Source organism: Salmo salar, chromosome ssa25 (assembly GCF_905237065.1).
Source record: "Salmo salar chromosome ssa25, Ssal_v3.1, whole genome shotgun sequence".
NCBI classification, from domain to species: Eukaryota; Metazoa; Chordata; class Actinopteri; order Salmoniformes; family Salmonidae; genus Salmo; species Salmo salar.
The window spans coordinates 3,997,623-4,013,798 of NC_059466.1; the positions used below are offsets into that span (position 1 = coordinate 3,997,623).

General features: G+C 49.3%; 1 non-coding gene and 1 pseudogene across 1 annotated transcript; both read right to left on the bottom strand.

The window, feature by feature from the left end:
- Positions 1 to 2,383: 2,383 nt before the first annotated feature.
- LOC123730646 (U5 spliceosomal RNA) lies at positions 2,384 to 2,500 on the bottom strand. The gene has a single exon (XR_006762081.1). It is a non-coding gene; the product is annotated as a U5 spliceosomal RNA (small nuclear RNA).
- A 734-nt stretch (positions 2,501 to 3,234) lies between these two features.
- Positions 3,235 to 3,402, bottom strand: LOC123730566 (uncharacterized; annotated as a pseudogene).
- Between the last annotated feature and the right edge of the window lie 12,774 nt (positions 3,403 to 16,176).

Below are 16,176 nucleotides of genomic sequence, written 5' to 3' on the forward strand. Positions count from 1 at the left end.
TCAACCACCACCGGCTCCACCACCACCTCCTCGGCAACTGCCGTTCCCTCCCCTTGGCGCTCAGAAGTCCGGTCCGCGGCCGCCGTCTCCCTCTCCCTCCTTTCGGCCCTGACCTTATTGGCCCAGGAGAAGGGGCAGCCGCGGATGAGGTGGGACCGCTCGCCACAGAGGTTGCACGACCTTCCGTTCGTGCACTCCTCATAGCGGTGGCCCACCTCCCGGCACTTCATGCAGACGACCTTTTTACAGGCCTCTGCCAGGTGGCCATGTTCACCACACTTACGGCACAGCTTGGGCTGGTCCTGGTAGTGAACATGGCCTCTATTCTCTCCGAGGACTATGGTGGATGGGATGGCTTTCAACCCACCATAGCCCCCAGGGTCCTCCCTCTGCTGGACAGTCACCCTCCAGGCCCCTGTCCAGATCCCATCGGGATCCTTCACCTGGACCAAGGGCCCCTTCACGTTGCAGTACCTGCCCAGCCATACTGCAACGTCCTCCGGCTGTACGGTTTCATTGTACATACGGATAATAACGGTTTTAATGCTATTATCCGTCAGCTTGGTCACCTCAAACATGGCTGTGAGGGACCCCTGGATGTTCAGGGAGTTCTGGAGTTGCCCCCAGAACTCCCGCAGGAAGCTGGCGTTGGCAAAACTGACATCGAAGCCCTTCCCATAGGGAAGGGCTAAGATGCAGTTTACCTGCGAGGAATTTTCTGGAGAAATCCAATCGGGATAACTCCATTATTTTCCCTCCCTTTAAGAGGAGGCGCACTGCATGGTGCCTCCTCATGCCAACCTGTGCTGCTGACATGATGGAGGCCCACTCCCTTTACAGCCCAACACCGGTAAAAAAGGGGGGGAGGGGAAGGGAAAAAAGGGAGGGAAAGGAAGGGGGGGGGGGGGGTTGGGAGTGGGGGTTGGGAAGAAGGAAAGGGGTGTAAGACACCCGAGAAAGCTGGCGGGCTCGGCCAGACTAAGCTAACCGGGCCTACCAGCACCACGGGACACACAACAACCTATCTAGCACAGCACCAAACTAATCTTATTAACAATGGGAAGGAACACTAGGAGGGGAATTTTTTGTTTTATATTTTCCACAAGAGGGGGAGGCACAAAAGGGAGAGACAAAAATAAACCACACAACCAAACTAAGGCTAGAAAGCTAGCAGGCCCCGCCAGCAGGCCAGGCTAAGCCTACCAGCTGGCAGGCCCACCAGCCAAGAGGCCTTACAACAAAAACAAACACGGCACACCAACCAAAAGGGAAGACAAACTAGGGGGTAAGACTAACAATGCACAAGACTAACAAAACAAATTAATTAAAGTAAAAGGGGAACAAGGGGGGTAAGGGAGAAAAAAGGACACACTGACTAACAAACACCTGCCCAAACTTGAGGGACACGAAGGCTAGCAGGCCTCACCAGCAGGCCAGGCTATGCTAACCAGCTAGCAGGCTAGCCAGCAAAAGGTCCCTCAGTTGGCAACACAAATAACAAGAAACAGAAAAAAACTAAGGATACAAAGGGGATGGGGGTAAAGAAAAAAAAAAACAGTCAAACAATGCCTGCCACGCCTAAGGGGCCGGGAGGCTAGCAGGCCAAGCTAAAGCTAGCAGGCCGACAAGCCAGAAAGCCACCCCAGCTAGCAGACAACACACAACTGAAGACAATGGGAGGAGCTAAGGAGGGGACTATAGGATACACAGGGGAGGAGAGATGCAAAACAGGACAAGCAGGGGAAAAACACAAATAAATTAAATAACTAAGGAAAAAAGACCAGAGGGCCTTTAAACTCACCCTACAGGTGCTGGTGCACCTGTAGTCCACCACCAAAACCACCACCTAACCCAGGACAAAGAATAAACAAGGGTGAGACAAAAAAAACAACAATAATGACAATAAATAATGATTTGACAAAAATAAATAACACAATTTCCCGGGCGCCCTCCGGCCTACGATCGCTTCTCTGATCAAGTGCAGCACTGACAAGGTAACTACACTTGATCTGAGCCAAAAGGCCGAGAAGCGATAACCCACAAATTGACCCCTGCACCCGCCGGGCCCCCGGGGGCCTCGGCAGACCTCATCGGTTTGGCAAAAGTTGGCTCCTCCTCACCCAACGCTTCCCTGGTGACAGGCGGGTGTGTTTTTTTTTTAAAGTCGCTAATGCATCGTTAGGTCACTAGCTCTTTAATCCTAGTGCGACTATTAGTTCAATGCCCGGCAAATACACCAGTCATCGTCGGGCTTGAACTCAATTGCCCGAGCGACTACTTTGAGTGGAAAAAATACGCAGGTCGGTCAGCCGGCTTCAAGTCAAACGCCTGAGCAAAAAGTCTCGGCGTCATCTCTGTCAATTTCTCTTGAAACAAGATACCGGGCTCTGCCAGAAGCAAAGCCCTTCCAAAAATACGTTGAACTCGTAAGTGTTCCTCTCCACGGAAGTCTTTAGTAAAAGGCGAAAGGCTTGTGCGTAATGAAGAGAAACCAGAGTCGTATGGAAGTCAGAGGTCGGGGCCCGAGACACACACGGTGCACTCTAGGCCGGGTCCCCGGGTGGTCCCCGAACCCACTCTTCCAAGTTTTCGAGGGCTGTGGGTAAAAAGTCACAGACAGACAGACAGACAGACAGACAGACAGACAGACAGATAGACAATCCTGGTGAAGTGATTGTATTTTTGGGGGGGGCTCAAAACACACACACACACACACACAATCCTGGTGAAGTGATTGTATTTTTGGGGGGTCAAAAACACACACACACACACACACACACACACACACACACACACACACACACAATCCTGGTGAAGTGATTGTATTTTTTGGGGGGCTCAAAACACACACACACACACACACACACACACACAATCCTGGTGAAGTGATTGTATTTTTTGGGGGGCTCAAAAACACACACACACACACACACACACACACACAATCCTGGTGAAGTGATTGTATTTTTTGGGGGCTCAAAACACACACACACACACACACACACACACACACACACACACACACACACACACACACACACACACACTCCTGGCCAATGTATTTTTTTATTTTTTATTTTTTTAAAGTAAAATGGCGGGAAAACGGGGGACCCCCATGAAGGGGGCTTCGCACTTGTTTCAGTTTGGATGATTCTTCTTTTTTCATTCCTTCTCTTCTTCTGCTAGCTGTTTTACATAGCTTGGTGTATTTCTTTTTCCTTGACAATGGGAGAAAAGTGTTGCACCGTTCCCGGAGGTACTGCAATACCGGGTCGATGCGTGGAGCGGACGGAGCAAGCCCCATTTCCGACTCCCTGTTCGAAAAATCCATTTAATATGTAGTCCCCCGATGGGGGACGTATCAGATATTAAACTGATAAGAACAGATGATGATTAAAAGATTTTATTACTGTTCAAAAACATAAGCATAATAAACAAACCATCAACAATCATAATCATCACTTCCATTAAACTCAACACAAGGCATTTGAAATTTCAAAACAAATGAAACCCAAATTACAAATCAGGGGAGCATCTTCCCTCCCCCTCAACACCGACATAAACTAGATTCCTAAATCTCTATATTTCCCTATCTCCCCATACCTATCTTATTCCGTTTCCCTATTCCCTTTACCACAGTCCTAAACCCCCCTTCCACCTCTCCCGGGCTGCATGCTGCCCCCACTTCCTCTCCTCCCTCTTCATCCTCCCCCTCACATTTTCTTCCACCCTCCTCACTATCCCCTCCACTCCCCAATCTCTCCCTGTCTTTACCATGTTCTGTCTGGCTTCCCACAGCCCCCCGTTTAAAGAGGCTTATGAGAAGCCATAGTAGAAATCTGTCCCTTTCCGTCCCCCTCGCTCTCCCTACTCCTCTCTCTACCTGAGCCCACGACAAAATAAAATCCCCTCTTACCTTACCTAACAACACCCGTGCCCTAGCCCACACTACTCCGGCAAAGGCACAGTCCCAAAAGGCATGGCGCACTGTCTCCTCCCCGCCACAAGATGGTCTTGGGCAGGTGGGGGATCGCGCCAAGCTATGCCGGTACATAATGGAACGCACCGGCAAACACTTATGGAGGCTCAACCAATTCAGGTCCTTGAGCCTGTTGTCCAGACCCCGCGCCTGCACTCCCTCCCAGACCACTTCCGGGATACCCACCACAGGTGTCGGACACCCTCCCTGTCTGACCTCCTCGTACAGGTGCTTGTGGTCTAAACCTACTCGGGCAACTTCAACCTCGGGGTGCGCACGTAACCACTTGGCCGCGTGACCAAAGTGCCACGGCAGCTGTTCCGCCCGAGGACCCGTGTTAGACCACACCATTACGCTTCTCGCCTGGTATGAGAAGAACACCCGCAGGAGGTAACCGGACGGATGTACTACCGGATGAGCAAGCTCTGTCAACAAAAAGAAACAAAAATTGAGTCCAGCTTGAGGGGGAAGTGTGGTACCCCCCCTACCTCCCTCCCCGATGGGGCAAAGCATGCGTGCCCTGGCGACCCACTCGTACCTGCCACCCCACATGAACTGAAACACTAGCCTCACTAGAGGCCTCCTCAGACAAGCCGGCAATGGGTAGATGTACGCCAAATATAAAAGAGACGGCAATACATCCACCTTGAGGACCAGGACCTTGCCTACAAAAGACAACGACCTAGCCCTCCACATCGCTAGCTTCCTCTGTACCACTGCGATGCCCATGTTCCAGTTCAGCGTCGCTGAGCCGGAGGTCTCAAAATGAACCCCGAGAATCTTCAGGGCCCCGTTACAGAGAGATAACCCCCCGGGCACATCCGTCCTACCACGCCATCTTCCGAAAAACTTAACGGAAGACTTTGCGTGGTTAAGAACCGCTCCCGACGCTCGGGTGAAGTCCCCAATAATGGCAAGGGACCTTGTCAAGCACGAGTCCTTGCAAAGCAGCAAGGAAGTGTCGTCGGCGTACTGCGTCACCTTAACGCGCAGACCGCCACTTCCAGGGATTAACAAGCCTTCCACCCCTGTGTCTGCCCTAATGGCAGCCCCCAGAGGCTCCATGTACAGTACGAAGAGGAGAGCCGAGAGCGGGCACCCCTGCCTGACCCCTGACGAGAGGTCAAAAACGTCACCCATGTGACCGTTTACGCTAACCCGGCACCCCGCTCCGACATATAAAGTACGGATCCATCCTATGAACTTTTCCCCAAATCCTAATCTACCTAATACTCTGAAAAGAAAAGATCTATTCACGCGATCAAAGGCTTTCGCCTGATCAAGCGCTGCTACCATTAACCTCTATGGGACCGGCGGGACGAATTCGTCCCACCTACGTAACATCCACTGCCAGCCTGTGGCGCGATTTTCAAAATCTTCAAAATCCTATTACTTCAATTTCTCAAACATATGACTATTTTACAGCCATTTAAAGATAAGACTCTCGTTAATCTAACCACACTGTCCGATTTCAAAAAGGCTTTACAACGAAAGCAAAACATTAGATTATGTCAGCAGAGTACCAAGCCAGAAATAATCAGACACCCATTTTTCAAGCCAGCATATAATGTCACCAAAACCCAGAAGACAGCTAAATGCAGCACTCACCTTTGATGATCTTCATCAGATGACAACCCTAGGACATTATGTTATACAATACATGCATGTTTTGTTCAATCAAGTTCATATTTATATCAAAAACCAGCTTTTTACATTAGCATGTGACGTTCAGAACTAGCATACCCCCGCAAACTTACGGGGAATTCGCTAACATTTTACTAAATTACTCACGATAAACGTTCACAAAAAGCATAACAATTATTTTAAGAATTATAGATACAGACCTCCTCTATGCACTCGATATGTCCGATTTTAAAATAGCTTTTGGTGAAAGCACATTTTGCAATATTCTAAGTATATAGCCCAGGCATCACGGGCTCGCTATTTAGACACCCGGCAAGTTTAGCACTCACCATAATCATATTTACTATTATAAAAATGTCATTACCTTTTGTTGTCTTCGTCAGAATGCACACCCAGGACGTCTACTTCAATAACAAATGTTGGTTTGGTCCAAAATAATCCATCGTTATATCCGAATAGCGGCGTTTTGTTCGTGCGTTCCAGACACTATCCGAAATAGTAAAGAAGTGTCGCGCGCTTGGCGCAATTCCTGACAATAAAATTCAAAGTATTCAATTGCCGTACGTCGAAGCATGTCAACCGCTGTTTAAAATCAATTTTTACGTCATTTTTCTCGTAGAAAAGCGGTAAAATTCCGACAGGGAATCTCCTTTTCGGCAAACAGAGGAAAAAATCCCAAAGGCGGGGCGGTCGGGGTCACGCGCATAAGCTAGTGTCTCTTGATGGGCCACTTGAGAAAGGCGATAATGTGTTTCAGCCTGGGGCTGGAATGACGACATTCTCTTTTTTCCCGGGCTATGAGAGCCTATGGACGACGTGGGAAGTGTCACGTTAGAGCAGAGATCCTTAGTAAATGATAGAGATGGCAAAGAAGTTCCAGAAATGGTCAGACAGGCCACTTCCTGTAAAGGAATCTCTCAGGTTTTGACCTGCCATTTGAGTTCTGTTATACTCACAGACACCATTCAAACAGTTTTAGAAAATTTAGGGTGTTTTCTATCCATATGTAATAAGTATATGCATATTCTAGTTACTGAGTAGGAGTGGTAACCAGATTAAATCGGGTATGTTTTTTATCCAGCCGTGTCAATGCTGCCCCCTAGCCCTAACAGGTTAAAGGCAGACCTCTATCTTCTACCCAAGCGATGGAGTCCCTAATCAACTGCAGGTTCCACCTGATAGAGCGGCCCTCTACCCCGCACGTCTGATCCTCATGAACGACGTAGGGAAGGGCTGTGCGCAACAGATCCGCTAGGACCTTTGCAAGTATCTTGTAGTCTACACACAGCATGGTCAATGGCCGCCAGTTGCCAAGGTCTGTGGCGTCCCCCTTCTTGTGAAGAAGTGACAGCACACCGACGGTCATTGATCCCCCGGGAACCCCGTCTCGAGAATGGCCTTCAAGACTTCGAGGACCACCGGTCCGAGTATCCCCCCAAAACTTGAGGTAAAACTCGGCCGGCAGCCCATCCATCCCAGGTACCTTCCCTTTTCCCATCCTCCTAAGGGCGCTCTCAACCTCTTCTAGGGAGATCTGAGCCTCCATCGCTTCTCTAATGTCCTCCGGCAATCGCCGGGACAAGTGTTCTAAAAACACATTTCCCTGCTCTACATCTACTTCCCTCTCCTTAAAGAAACTTCGGAAATGATCAGTTGTTACTCTGACCATCTCCTCCGGCTCTCTAGCTACACTACCATCTTCTTTCCTAACCCCGTACATTACCTTTCTACTCTGTCTATCCCTAACCGACTTAAAGAACATTGTGGAACAAGTCTCGTTATGTTCTAAAAAGCCGCTATGCGCACGCTCCAGGAAAGCTCGAGCCTTCCGCTCCTGCAGCTCCCTGAGTTGCGCCTTCAGGGCAGTGGATCTCTCCCAGTCGACCGACCCGCCGAGGTTGCCTGCCTCGTACTCGAGTTCGAGCAACCTATGGATATGATCCACCTCCCTCCTTTCCTCCCTTTTTCTCCTCTTAATATCCTATAATAAAGATCCTAATCCTTACCTTGACTAAGTCCCACCACTCCAATACCCCCTCGCACATGGACCGGAGGCCCTCAAGCCCCGAAACACACCAATAAAGGCATTAACAAAGGCTTGCTCATCCAGCACCTCCCGATCTAACTTCCAAAACCCCCTACCGAAGAGGCAGACTGGAGAACTCACCTGCAGGAGCACCCCGTCGTGATCTGAAAAGAACACAGGCAACAGCCGACCAGACAACTGACCCAAGGACCTGGATAGAAAAATATAGTCAAGCCTCCGCGCAACCCCCTGGAGTTGCGCCATGTGGAACCGGCCATTTTCGGAGCAGTGTGCAGGCCACCATCAACCAGACCATGGCAAGCCATTAGCCCGGTGATGGCGCCTGCACTGCTGTCCCCCCTACCCCTAAATCTATATTAAAGTCCCCCCTATCACCAACTGCCTATTTGTGACACACAGGGGCGTCAGACAGTCCACCATCTCCCTCCTGTCTGCCGCCACCTGTGGTCCGTACACCCCAACTAATCTATACCTACAATCTCTTAATGTGACATCCACCCCCAAAACCCTCCCCTGCATAACAACAAAAGTATCCTCAACCTTTACCTCCCTATTCCCAAACAAGATCCCTACCCCCGAAGAGTGAACCCCCCTATACCCCAAACTGATTCCCCTTTATCCCACTCCCTCTTAAACCTCACAACATCCCCCCCCATCCCTTAGGTGAACCTCCTGTAAAAAACAAAAATCAAATCCCACACCCTCTAAATAACTAAAAACCGCCCTTCTTTTTATCCTATCCCTCAAACCCCTTACATTTAAACTAACAAAAGTAATTTTATCCATAATGAAAACATTAACAACAACCTACTAATAACAAAAACAAAACAAGAGGCTCACCCGATGCTCCCCCTGCTCCATCTCCTCCGACAGGGAAACAAAAATGCTCCCCTCGTCCGAAGGATACAGGTCCTCCTCAGATGAGACCACCTGCTCGCACACAACTTGGGACACTCCGTTTCCCCCCTTCCTCTAAGACCCCCAAGTCATCTGCCCACGAAGCCGGGAAAGGGTTGGGGATGGAGGTTTCCGGCTTCTCTGAACAGCCTTGCGACCCTCCATCCCCAGGATGCAGAGAGAGAGTAGAGGCCGTCATGTCCATTTCCTCTAGGGGTAAAGGGAGGGATGAGCCCTGTGAGGACAGGGGGGCCACTTCAGCGGCACTGTCTTTAACCCCCATCGCACGCTTGCCTGTCCCTTCCCCTAAGCCTCCCACCTCTTTCTGCACATCACCCTTTCGCTTCGTCCTCTTCTTTTTGCCGATGTAGGGTTCCTGCTCCAGCTCCGGGATCACCCTCCCCTACTGATGGTTCCTTCCCATCCTGCCTGAGCTCCAGCAGCACCCCAGAGTCTGAGGCCCACTCCCCTGCCCTTGACCCCAACACAGGAAGGTTTTCAACCATTTCTACCAGGGCCCCAAGCCCCTCCACCCCATCAAGTGATGAGCCCATCTCCTCCATTCCGCCACCCGCCTCCACCTCCGGCTGCTTGATAGCGGACCCCTCACCTCCTTCCACTGACGGCCCTGATGCCACCTCTTTCCTGGCCCTGGCTCGTGGAGTGGGCGTTGGTGAGGACATTCTCTCCTGCTCCTTCCTCTCTGAGTCTTTCTCCCTAGACCCAGGGTCCTTTTTCTCCAGTTGTTCCTCCGCAGAATCCCCTCCTTCCTTCCTCCCCGCCGCCGCCTCGGCATATGACTGCCGACGGGACGGGCAGTCTCGGAACAGGTGCAGCCTACTACCACACCCGTGGCACTCCTTCGGCTCCCTACAGTCCTTTGCCTCATGCTCCCCCGATTTACAAAAACGGCATTTCCCCGTACTGCAGGCAGCCGTGACGTGTCCATACTCCCTACACTTCTTACAAAAAGGGGGTTGACGTGTGTAGAAAAGCATCCCCCTGTCTGAGCCCAGTGAAAAGACCGCCGGGGGATGGAGGAATCCGTCTAAACCTCCTTTATCTGGCCTCAGCAGAACCTGGAACTGGCGGCGACCATTCCAGAACCCCAACGAGTCCTTCACGTACCTCGCCCCAGACGTCACGTCACAAAACCTACTCAGGAAAGCCCCTATTGCTATGTCCGCAACATGCGGATTGTACATGTGTACATTGATTGTCCTGAAGTTTGTCTTTGCCAGGCATGTTATGTTAACCTCTTGGGGCTAGGTGGGACGCTAGCGTGCCACCTGTGGTGCACTCCATCAACAGCAGGTGCATTTCAAGAGCGGCAAATTTGAATCCAAATAAATGTCAAAATTCAAATTTTTCAAAAATACAACTATGTTACACCATTTGAAAGATAAACATCTCCTTAATCTAACCACGTTTTACGATTTCAAAAAGGTTTTACGGCGAAAGCATAAATTTAGAGTATGTTAGGACAGTACATTTACAAGAGTTGTGTGTAATGTTTTGTCAAGTCAAAGACAGGGTCACCAAAACCATAAAACCAGCTAAAATGATACACTAACCTTTTACAATCTCCATCAGATGACACTCCTAGGACATTATGTTAGACAATGCATGCATTTTTAGTTCTATCAAGTTCATATTTATATACAAAAACAGCGTTTTACTATGGCATTGATGTTGAGGAAATCGTTTCCCTCCAATAACCGGCAGTCAAGTCAGCGTCACAAATTAAATAATTAAAATTAGAAAACATTGGTAAAATATTATATTGTCATTTAAAGAATTATAGATTTACATCTTTTGAACGCAATCAACTTGCCAGATTTAAAAATAACCTTACTGGGAAATCACACTTTGCAATAATCTGAGCACTGTGCCCAGAAAAATACGCGTTGCGATACAGACTAGACGTCATGTTGGGGAGATCTAAAATCGAAAATACTATGTAAATAATCCATTACCTTTGATTCTCTTCATCAGATGTCACTTCCAGGTATCACAGGTCCATAACGAATGTAGTTTTGTTCAAAAAAGCTCATCATTTATGTCCAAAAATCTCCGTCTCGTTAGCACATGATGTAAGCCAGCCGGACTTCTCGTCATGAACGAGGGGAAAAAATATATTTCCGTTCGTTCAAACATGTCAAACGTTGTATAGCATAAATCATTAGGGCCTTTTTTAACCAGAACATGAATAATATTCAAGGTGGACGAATGCATAGCCTTTTATAACGTATTGGAACGAGGGTACCCAACATGAAGTAGCGCGCCAGGTGTCTAATGGGACATCACCGTTCCATGGCTCTTGTTCGGTCAGATCTCCCTCCAGAAGACTCAAAACACTTTGTAAAGGCTGGTGACATCTAGTGGAAGCAATAGGAAGTGCCAAAATATTCCTAAACCCCTGTGTTTTTCAATGGGATAGGTTTAAAGTCAATACAACACATCAGGTATCCACTTCCTGTCAGAAAATGTCTCAGGGTTTTGCCTGCCAAATGAGTTCTGTTATACTCACAGACACCATTCAAACAGTTTTGGAAACTTTAGAGTGTTTTCTATCCATATATAATAAGTATATGCATATTCTAGTTACTGGGTAGGATTAGTAACCAGATTAAATCGGGTACATTTCTTTTATCCAGACGTGCAAATGCTGCCCCCTAGACCCAACAGGTTAAAGGCAGCCCTCTGTCTTCTACCCACGCGATGGAGTCCCTGATCAACTGTAGGTTCCACCTAATAGAGCGGCCCTCTACCCCGCACGTCCGATCCTCATGGACGACGTAGGGAAGGGCTGTGCGCAACCGGTCCGCTAAGACCTTTTCTAACAACTTATAGTCTACGCACAGCATGGTCAACGGCCGCCAGTTGCTAAGGTCTGTTACTTCCCCCCTTCTTGTAAAGAAGTGACAGCACACCGACAGCCATTGATCCCCCCGGGACCCCCGTCTCAAGGATGGCCTTCAAGACTTCGAGGACCACTGGTCCAAGTATACCCCAAAACTTGAGGTAAAACTCGGCCGGCAGCCCATCCATCCCAGGCACCTTCCCTTTTCCCATCCTCCTGAGAGCGCTCTCAACCTCCTCGAGGGAGATCTGAGCCTCCATCACGTCTCTAATGTCCTCCGGCAAACGCCGGGACAAGTGTTCTAAAAACACATTTCCCTGCTCTACATCTATTACCCTCTCTTTAAATAAACCTCGGAAATTATCAGTTGTCACCCTGACCATCTCCTCCGGCTTTCTAACTATACTGCCATTTTCTTCCCTAACCCCATGCATTACCTTCCTACTCTGCCTGCCCCTAACTGACTTAAAGAACATAGCGGAACAAGTCTCATTGTGTTCTAAAAGCCATTATGCGCACGCTCCAGGAAAGCTCGAGCCTTCCGCTCCTGCAACTCCCTGAGCTGCGCCTTCAGGGCTGTGGATCTCTCCCAGTCAATCGACCCGCCGAGGTTGCCTGCCTCATACTCGAGTTCAATCAACCTTTGGATATGATCCACCTCCCTCCTTTCCTCCCTTTTTTCCTCCTGCAATACCCTATTATAAAAGCCCTAATCCTTACCTTAACTAAATCCCACCACTCTAACACCCCCTCGCACATGGACCGGAGGCCTTCAAGCCTCCGAAAGAAACCCAAAAAAGCGTCGACGAAAGCTTGCTCTTCCAGCACCTCCCGATCTAACTTCCAGTACCCCCTACCGAAGAGGCAGACTGGCGACCCCACCTGCAGGAGCACCCCGTCGTGGTCTGAGAAGAACACAGGCAACAGCCGCCCAGACAACCGACCCAAAGACCTTGATAGAAAAATATAGTCGAGCCTCCGCGCAACCCCCCGGGAGTTGCGCCATGTGGGACCAGCCATTGTCGGAGTAGTGTGCAGGCCTCCATCAACCAGACCATGGCAAGCCATTAGCCCAGTGATGGAGCCTGCACTACTATCCCCCCTACCCCTAAATCTATATTAAAATCCCCTCCTATCACTAAGTGCCTATTTGTAACACACAGGGGCGCCAGACAGTCCACCATCTCCCTTCTGTCTGCCGCCACCTGTGGCCCGTACACCACCACTAATCTAAATTTACAATCTCTTACAGTGACATCCACCCCCAACACCCTCCCCTGCATAACCACAAAATAACCCTCCACCTTTACCTCCCTATGCCCACACAAAATCCCTACCCCGATGAGTGCACCCCCTATACTCCAAACCGACTCCCCCTTGTCCCACTCCCTCCTAAACCTACTGATATCCCCTCCATCCCTCAGGTGAACCTCCTGCAAAAAACAAAAATCAAAACCCACACCTTCCAAATAACTAAAAACCGCCCTCCTCTTAACAAAATCCCTTAATCCCCTTACGTTTAAACTAACAAACGTAAAATTTAACCCCATGAATAATTATAATAAATAAAACAAATCAACCTTTACTCAAGAAAAAAACTAAACCCCAACAGAAAAACAAAAACAGGAGACTCACCCGATGCTCCCCTGCTCCATGTCTACCGGCGGGAACGCCCGTCCGTACACCCGACGTGTCCTCCATTTCACCAACCCAGGATGCAGGAATGGTGTTTGGCACCGGGGTGCCCTGCATCCTGGGTCTACCCGCACACTCCTCCCCCTCCCCAGCGCTATAGCTGGTCTGAAAGAGAATAGGGGAGACGGAGTCCCCAAACAAAAAACTCCCCACCTCCTCATCCACCCAGCCCTGGGCCTTGTTAGGTGGGTCCCCCCCCACCAGAAGTTGAGGGTTTGGGGAATCCAGCGGCAACCCAGAGGTCTCTCCCGCCCCCATCGGTCTCTTGGCCTCCCTCTCACTGTCAGCCAAACGCACCCTCCTCTTCGCCCTCTTCTTTGGTGATGGTGGTAGAGGAGAGATACCCCCCTCTGTCCCCGCCAGCTCCTCCACCATACCCCTCATCTCTTCCACCAGGGCACTTTCCCCCCACTCCCGCCTCCCCCCCTCCTCCTCCTCCTCCACTGGTCCTTCCACCGTCTCCTTCGCCACCACCCCCCCCTCGCGCTCTTCTCTCTCAGGCTCCTCCACTCTCTTGCATTCCTCCTCCTCCTCTCTTCCCAGTTCTTTTGCTCCCGTTCCTTCCTTGTCTGCCTCCACTCCTGTTGCCGCTCCTTGTTCCTCCTCCTTCCTTGTGGCCTTCCCCTCGGGGCCTGTGCTCACGTCCTGAGCCGGCCTTCCATCCCCTCCTCTTCTTCCCCCATCCCCCGCTCCTGCTCCCCCCCCAGCTGCAGACGCGTATGACCTCTGGCGAGCCGGGCACTCCCGCCACAGGTGTGCAGACGAGCCACACCCGTGGCACGCCCGGCACGTCGCAGTCCCTCGCCTCGTGCTCTCCAGATCCACAAAATCTGCACTTTTTTTGTACTGCACGAGGCGAGGGTATGGCCGGCCATACAACGCCTGCAAAACGGGGGCTGACGTGCATAAAACAACGTCCCCCTGTCAGCCCCCAGGGAGAACATAGCGGGGGATGGAGGTAGCCACCCTGTCCCTTTGGGTCCTCCCCTGAGTAGGGCCTGGAACCCTCTCCTCCCATTCCAAAACCCCAGGGAGTCCCTGAGGAGCCTTGCTGAGGATACCTTGTCCATATACCTCCCCAGAAAGGCCCTCACCTCTTCGTCCTTGACATGGGGGTTATAGATGTTTACGGTTACCACCCTGAAATTATTCCTCGCCAAGCTTGTGACCTCGTAATGGCACATCGGCCTTCCAGCTCCAACTTCTCTCACCTTCTGCATGATCTCATCATGTTTTTCTTCATTGTAAAAAGTCACATCATAAGCGGCTTCTGTGGGATTCCCCTGGAGGCAAAAAACGTCTTTAACCTGTTAGGGCTAGGGGGCAGCATTGACACGGCTGGATAAAAAACATACCCGATTTAATCTGGTTACCACTCCTACTCAGTAACTAGAATATGCATATACTTATTACATATGGATAGAAAACACCCTAAATTTTCTAAAACTGTTTGAATGGTGTCTGTGAGTATAACAGAACTCAAATGGCAGGTCAAAACCTGAGAGATTCCTTTACAGGAAGTGGCCTGTCTGACCATTTCTGGAACTTCTTTGCCATCTCTATCATTTACTAAGGATCTCTGCTCTAACGTGACACTTCCCACGTCGTCCATAGGCTCTCATAGCCCGGGAAAAAGAGAATGTCGTCATCCCAGCCCCAGGCTGAAACACATTATCGCCTTTCTCAAGTGGCCCATCAAGAGACACTAGCTTATGCGCGTGACCCCGACCGCCCCGCCTTTGGGATTTTTTTCCTCTGTTTGCCGAAAAGGAGATTCCCTGTCGGAATTTTACCGCTTTTCTACGAGAAAAATGACGTAAAAATTGATTTTAAACAGCGGTTGACATGCTTCGACGTACGGCAATTGAATACTTTGAATTTTATTGTCGGGAATTGCGCCAAGCGCGACACTTCTTTACTATTTCGGATAGTGTCTGGAACGCATACGAACAAAACGCCGCTATTCGGATATAACGATGGATTATTTTGGACCAAACCAACATTTGTTATTGAAGTAGACGTCCTGGGTGTGCATTCTGACGAAGACAACAAAAGGTAATGACATTTTTATAATAGTAAATATGATTATGGTGAGTGCTAAACTTGCCGGGTGTCTAAATAAGCGAGCCCGTGATGCCTGGGCTATATACTTAGAATATTGCAAAATGTGCTTTCACCAAAAGCTATTTTAAAATCGGACATATCGAGTGCATAGAGGAGGTCTGTATCTATAATTCTTAAAATAATTGTTATGCTTTTTTGTGAACGTTTATCGTGAGTAATTTAGTAAAATGTTAGCGAATTCCCCGTAAGTTTGCGGGGGTATGCTAGTTCTGAACGTCACATGCTAATGTAAAAAGCTGGTTTTTGATATAAATATGAACTTGATTGAACAAAACATGCATGTATTGTATAACATAATGTCCTAGGGTTGTCATCTGATGAAGATCATCAAAGGTGAGTGCTGCATTTAGCTGTCTTCTGGGTTTTGGTGACATTATATGCTGGCTTGAAAAATGGGTGTCTGATTATTTCTGGCTTGGTACTCTGCTGACATAATCTAATGTTTTGCTTTCGTTGTAAAGCCTTTTTGAAATCGGACAGTGTGGTTAGATTAACGAGAGTCTTATCTTTAAATGGCTGTAAAATAGTCATATGTTTGAGAAATTGAAGTAATAGGATTTTGAAGATTTTGAAAATCGCGCCACAGGCTGGCAGTGGATGTTACGTAGGTGGGACGAATTCGTCCCGCCGGTCCCTTAGAGGTTAAATGGCTGTAAAATAGTCATATGTTTGAGAAATTGAAGTAATATGATTTTGAAGATTTTGAAAATCGCGCCACAGGATGGCAGTGGCTGTTACGTAGGTGGGACGAATTCGTCCCGCCGGTCCCATAGAGGTTAACCGCCAGCTTCAATACCCCCATCAGGATCGTCCTCCCAAAGGTTTCTCTCCCGGCTGGCTCCAACTCCTTATCCCTCCATGCAAACCGTACTGTGTTTGCTAGAGCCATACCAGGAACCGACCTGCTGCTTGAATTCCGCGCCATTT